Source organism: Calliopsis andreniformis, unplaced genomic scaffold (assembly GCF_051401765.1).
Source record: "Calliopsis andreniformis isolate RMS-2024a unplaced genomic scaffold, iyCalAndr_principal scaffold0465, whole genome shotgun sequence".
NCBI lineage: Eukaryota > Metazoa > Arthropoda > Insecta > Hymenoptera > Andrenidae > Calliopsis > Calliopsis andreniformis.
Window position 1 is genome coordinate 1 of NW_027480874.1, and position 7,500 is coordinate 7,500.

Sequence of the window (7,500 nt, forward strand, 5' to 3'; positions counted from 1 at the left end):
AGCGACACGAACGGGGACTTGGAATTTTTTCGCTCGGGCTCCGGAGCGACACGAACGGGGACTTAGAATTTTTTCGCTCGGGCTCCGGAGCGACACGATCGCTCCGTTATTCTACGTTCTCTCGGTCCACGGGCATCAGAGAGCAAAACAGCCTAATAGTTTTAGAGTGCCTCAACGATCAGGAATATGGATCTAACGTTCTCGTTTCGAACCGACGACTTTCGGTTCCGGAGCGACACGAACGCTCCATGATTCTCGATTATCTCGACACAGGTAAGAGACAGAGGAGAACAAGTGTATGGTTTTAGAGAGCCACGAGCACCAGGAATAAGGATCTACCGTTGTCATTTCGTTCCGTCGACATTCGGTTCCGGAGCGACACGAACGGGGACTTAGAATTTTTTCGCTCGGGCTCCGGAGCGACACGAACGGGGACTTAGAATTTTTTCGCTCGGGCTCCGGAGCGACACGATCGCTCCGTTATTCTACGTTCTCTCGGTCCACGGGCATCAGAGAGCAAAACAGCCTAATAGTTTTAGAGTGCCTCAACGATCAGGAATATGGATCTAACGTTCTCGTTTCGAACCGACGACTTTCGGTTCCGGAGCGACACGAACGCTCCATGATTCTCGATTATCTCGACACAGGTAAGAGACAGAGGAGAACAAGTGTATGGTTTTAGAGAGCCACGAGCACCAGGAATAAGGATCTACCGTTGTCATTTCGTTCCGTCGACATTCGGTTCCGGAGCGACACGAACGGGGACTTAGAATTTTTTCGCTCGGGCTCCGGAGCGACACGATCGCTCCGTTATTCTACGTTCTCTCGGTCCACGGGCATCAGAGAGCAAAACAGCCTAATAGTTTTAGAGTGCCTCAACGATCAGGAATATGGATCTAACGTTCTCGTTTCGAACCGACGACTTTCGGTTCCGGAGCGACACGAACGCTCCATGATTCTCGATTATCTCGACACAGGTAAGAGACAGAGGAGAACAAGTGTATGGTTTTAGAGAGCCACGAGCACCAGGAATAAGGATCTACCGTTGTCATTTCGTTCCGTCGACATTCGGTTCCGGAGCGACACGAACGGGGACTTAGAATTTTTTCGCTCGGGCTCCGGAGCGACACGATCGCTCCGTTATTCTACGTTCTCTCGGTCCACGGGCATCAGAGAGCAAAACAGCCTAATAGTTTTAGAGTGCCTCAACGATCAGGAATATGGATCTAACGTTCTCGTTTCGAACCGACGACTTTCGGTTCCGGAGCGACACGAACGCTCCATGATTCTCGATTATCTCGACACAGGTAAGAGACAGAGGAGAACAAGTGTATGGTTTTAGAGAGCCACGAGCACCAGGAATAAGGATCTACCGTTGTCATTTCGTTCCGTCGACATTCGGTTCCGGAGCGACACGAACGGGGACTTAGAATTTTTTCGCTCGGGCTCCGGAGCGACACGAACGGGGACTTAGAATTTTTTCGCTCGGGCTCCGGAGCGACACGATCGCTCCGTTATTCTACGTTCTCTCGGTCCACGGGCATCAGAGAGCAAAACAGCCTAATAGTTTTAGAGTGCCTCAACGATCAGGAATATGGATCTAACGTTCTCGTTTCGAACCGACGACTTTCGGTTCCGGAGCGACACGAACGCTCCATGATTCTCGATTATCTCGACACAGGTAAGAGACAGAGGAGAACAAGTGTATGGTTTTAGAGAGCCACGAGCACCAGGAATAAGGATCTACCGTTGTCATTTCGTTCCGTCGACATTCGGTTCCGGAGCGACACGAACGGGGACTTAGAATTTTTTCGCTCGGGCTCCGGAGCGACACGAACGGGGACTTAGAATTTTTTCGCTCGGGCTCCGGAGCGACACGATCGCTCCGTTATTCTACGTTCTCTCGGTCCACGGGCATCAGAGAGCAAAACAGCCTAATAGTTTTAGAGTGCCTCAACGATCAGGAATATGGATCTAACGTTCTCGTTTCGAACCGACGACTTTCGGTTCCGGAGCGACACGAACGCTCCATGATTCTCGATTATCTCGACACAGGTAAGAGACAGAGGAGAACAAGTGTATGGTTTTAGAGAGCCACGAGCACCAGGAATAAGGATCTACCGTTGTCATTTCGTTCCGTCGACATTCGGTTCCGGAGCGACACGAACGGGGACTTAGAATTTTTTCGCTCGGGCTCCGGAGCGACACGATCGCTCCGTTATTCTACGTTCTCTCGGTCCACGGGCATCAGAGAGCAAAACAGCCTAATAGTTTTAGAGTGCCTCAACGATCAGGAATATGGATCTAACGTTCTCGTTTCGAACCGACGACTTTCGGTTCCGGAGCGACACGAACGCTCCATGATTCTCGATTATCTCGACACAGGTAAGAGACAGAGGAGAACAAGTGTATGGTTTTAGAGAGCCACGAGCACCAGGAATAAGGATCTACCGTTGTCATTTCGTTCCGTCGACATTCGGTTCCGGAGCGACACGAACGGGGACTTAGAATTTTTTCGCTCGGGCTCCGGAGCGACACGAACGGGGACTTAGAATTTTTTCGCTCGGGCTCCGGAGCGACACGATCGCTCCGTTATTCTACGTTCTCTCGGTCCACGGGCATCAGAGAGCAAAACAGCCTAATAGTTTTAGAGTGCCTCAACGATCAGGAATATGGATCTAACGTTCTCGTTTCGAACCGACGACTTTCGGTTCCGGAGCGACACGAACGCTCCATGATTCTCGATTATCTCGACACAGGTAAGAGACAGAGGAGAACAAGTGTATGGTTTTAGAGAGCCACGAGCACCAGGAATAAGGATCTACCGTTGTCATTTCGTTCCGTCGACATTCGGTTCCGGAGCGACACGAACGGGGACTTAGAATTTTTTCGCTCGGGCTCCGGAGCGACACGAACGGGGACTTAGAATTTTTTCGCTCGGGCTCCGGAGCGACACGATCGCTCCGTTATTCTACGTTCTCTCGGTCCACGGGCATCAGAGAGCAAAACAGCCTAATAGTTTTAGAGTGCCTCAACGATCAGGAATATGGATCTAACGTTCTCGTTTCGAACCGACGACTTTCGGTTCCGGAGCGACACGAACGCTCCATGATTCTCGATTATCTCGACACAGGTAAGAGACAGAGGAGAACAAGTGTATGGTTTTAGAGAGCCACGAGCACCAGGAATAAGGATCTACCGTTGTCATTTCGTTCCGTCGACATTCGGTTCCGGAGCGACACGAACGGGGACTTAGAATTTTTTCGCTCGGGCTCCGGAGCGACACGAACGGGGACTTAGAATTTTTTCGCTCGGGCTCCGGAGCGACACGATCGCTCCGTTATTCTACGTTCTCTCGGTCCACGGGCATCAGAGAGCAAAACAGCCTAATAGTTTTAGAGTGCCTCAACGATCAGGAATATGGATCTAACGTTCTCGTTTCGAACCGACGACTTTCGGTTCCGGAGCGACACGAACGCTCCATGATTCTCGATTATCTCGACACAGGTAAGAGACAGAGGAGAACAAGTGTATGGTTTTAGAGAGCCACGAGCACCAGGAATAAGGATCTACCGTTGTCATTTCGTTCCGTCGACATTCGGTTCCGGAGCGACACGAACGGGGACTTAGAATTTTTTCGCTCGGGCTCCGGAGCGACACGAACGGGGACTTAGAATTTTTTCGCTCGGGCTCCGGAGCGACACGATCGCTCCGTTATTCTACGTTCTCTCGGTCCACGGGCATCAGAGAGCAAAACAGCCTAATAGTTTTAGAGTGCCTCAACGATCAGGAATATGGATCTAACGTTCTCGTTTCGAACCGACGACTTTCGGTTCCGGAGCGACACGAACGCTCCATGATTCTCGATTATCTCGACACAGGTAAGAGACAGAGGAGAACAAGTGTATGGTTTTAGAGAGCCACGAGCACCAGGAATAAGGATCTACCGTTGTCATTTCGTTCCGTCGACATTCGGTTCCGGAGCGACACGAACGGGGACTTAGAATTTTTTCGCTCGGGCTCCGGAGCGACACGAACGGGGACTTAGAATTTTTTCGCTCGGGCTCCGGAGCGACACGATCGCTCCGTTATTCTACGTTCTCTCGGTCCACGGGCATCAGAGAGCAAAACAGCCTAATAGTTTTAGAGTGCCTCAACGATCAGGAATATGGATCTAACGTTCTCGTTTCGAACCGACGACTTTCGGTTCCGGAGCGACACGAACGCTCCATGATTCTCGATTATCTCGACACAGGTAAGAGACAGAGGAGAACAAGTGTATGGTTTTAGAGAGCCACGAGCACCAGGAATAAGGATCTACCGTTGTCATTTCGTTCCGTCGACATTCGGTTCCGGAGCGACACGAACGGGGACTTAGAATTTTTTCGCTCGGGCTCCGGAGCGACACGAACGGGGACTTAGAATTTTTTCGCTCGGGCTCCGGAGCGACACGATCGCTCCGTTATTCTACGTTCTCTCGGTCCACGGGCATCAGAGAGCAAAACAGCCTAATAGTTTTAGAGTGCCTCAACGATCAGGAATATGGATCTAACGTTCTCGTTTCGAACCGACGACTTTCGGTTCCGGAGCGACACGAACGCTCCATGATTCTCGATTATCTCGACACAGGTAAGAGACAGAGGAGAACAAGTGTATGGTTTTAGAGAGCCACGAGCACCAGGAATAAGGATCTACCGTTGTCATTTCGTTCCGTCGACATTCGGTTCCGGAGCGACACGAACGGGGACTTAGAATTTTTTCGCTCGGGCTCCGGAGCGACACGATCGCTCCGTTATTCTACGTTCTCTCGGTCCACGGGCATCAGAGAGCAAAACAGCCTAATAGTTTTAGAGTGCCTCAACGATCAGGAATATGGATCTAACGTTCTCGTTTCGAACCGACGACTTTCGGTTCCGGAGCGACACGAACGCTCCATGATTCTCGATTATCTCGACACAGGTAAGAGACAGAGGAGAACAAGTGTATGGTTTTAGAGAGCCACGAGCACCAGGAATAAGGATCTACCGTTGTCATTTCGTTCCGTCGACATTCGGTTCCGGAGCGACACGAACGGGGACTTAGAATTTTTTCGCTCGGGCTCCGGAGCGACACGATCGCTCCGTTATTCTACGTTCTCTCGGTCCACGGGCATCAGAGAGCAAAACAGCCTAATAGTTTTAGAGTGCCTCAACGATCAGGAATATGGATCTAACGTTCTCGTTTCGAACCGACGACTTTCGGTTCCGGAGCGACACGAACGCTCCATGATTCTCGATTATCTCGACACAGGTAAGAGACAGAGGAGAACAAGTGTATGGTTTTAGAGAGCCACGAGCACCAGGAATAAGGATCTACCGTTGTCATTTCGTTCCGTCGACATTCGGTTCCGGAGCGACACGAACGGGGACTTAGAATTTTTTCGCTCGGGCTCCGGAGCGACACGAACGGGGACTTAGAATTTTTTCGCTCGGGCTCCGGAGCGACACGATCGCTCCGTTATTCTACGTTCTCTCGGTCCACGGGCATCAGAGAGCAAAACAGCCTAATAGTTTTAGAGTGCCTCAACGATCAGGAATATGGATCTAACGTTCTCGTTTCGAACCGACGACTTTCGGTTCCGGAGCGACACGAACGCTCCATGATTCTCGATTATCTCGACACAGGTAAGAGACAGAGGAGAACAAGTGTATGGTTTTAGAGAGCCACGAGCACCAGGAATAAGGATCTACCGTTGTCATTTCGTTCCGTCGACATTCGGTTCCGGAGCGACACGAACGGGGACTTAGAATTTTTTCGCTCGGGCTCCGGAGCGACACGAACGGGGACTTAGAATTTTTTCGCTCGGGCTCCGGAGCGACACGATCGCTCCGTTATTCTACGTTCTCTCGGTCCACGGGCATCAGAGAGCAAAACAGCCTAATAGTTTTAGAGTGCCTCAACGATCAGGAATATGGATCTAACGTTCTCGTTTCGAACCGACGACTTTCGGTTCCGGAGCGACACGAACGCTCCATGATTCTCGATTATCTCGACACAGGTAAGAGACAGAGGAGAACAAGTGTATGGTTTTAGAGAGCCACGAGCACCAGGAATAAGGATCTACCGTTGTCATTTCGTTCCGTCGACATTCGGTTCCGGAGCGACACGAACGGGGACTTAGAATTTTTTCGCTCGGGCTCCGGAGCGACACGAACGGGGACTTAGAATTTTTTCGCTCGGGCTCCGGAGCGACACGATCGCTCCGTTATTCTACGTTCTCTCGGTCCACGGGCATCAGAGAGCAAAACAGCCTAATAGTTTTAGAGTGCCTCAACGATCAGGAATATGGATCTAACGTTCTCGTTTCGAACCGACGACTTTCGGTTCCGGAGCGACACGAACGCTCCATGATTCTCGATTATCTCGACACAGGTAAGAGACAGAGGAGAACAAGTGTATGGTTTTAGAGAGCCACGAGCACCAGGAATAAGGATCTACCGTTGTCATTTCGTTCCGTCGACATTCGGTTCCGGAGCGACACGAACGGGGACTTAGAATATTTTCAATATTGCTATATCTGTATGTATATAGTCTTAAAATATGTGGTTGAAACATGTTGAAAGTTTGTGATTATAGCAGTATAATGTCCGCAGTTTAGTATTAAGTTACTTTTATACGACCTCGTACGTGTACGTGTTCATCTGCCGAGTCTAAGTGGCAGCGTACCGGCCGGGAGTGCTGCACGCGCGGCGAGTTCCCACCGTAAGGCCGCGCGGCTACGGTCGGCCGTCGCCGGCCTCTCGGCCGGCCACTCGGTATCTATAAGAGAATCGTCGGTCCGGGCGTGCCGGTCGAGGCATCGCTGGGCGCGTGGCTATTCTACGATCTCGGTCGAGAAGCAGTCCACCGCTCCTCGGGATCTTGTATCTCGAGTGTCTTCGAACGGTTTACGTTCCGGATCTTTCTCTACACAGCATGACCACGGGTCGGTGTCTAAGACCGAATGGCCCTTATGTGGTAATCGTCCTTTGGACGTTGGTGACTTGTATGCACTAGCGTGTATACTCGTACTTACTGAGCATCAACTCTTTGTCCGAGCGAATGAGTTTATTTAAACTGAACGAAACGTTCCGTCTTTAAGGCGGGCGCCGGGCTTACGTGAGAATGGAAAGCCTAAATATCAAGAGGTGTCAGATTTTCGATATGTGCAGCGCGCACATTCCGCGCCAGCTCGCTATGCCCAGCACGACGCTTAACGCGCTATCTCGATATGTTTCGGCATGCCACTATTACGCGCTTCTGTCGACTTTGCCCAGCGTGCTTGATACGCGCTTCGTCGTCAGTGACCAGCGTGAGTGGTTTACGTGCCTGTACGATGGATGCTTAGCGCGAGCGTATACCGCTCCGTAGAGTTTTCTGCGGAGGTCCGGTGTACGTGCTTACCGATGGATGACCAACGGCGTGTGTGATTCGTGCTTGTCGAGGTCCGACACCAATGTTGGAATTGTCAAATAAATGAAC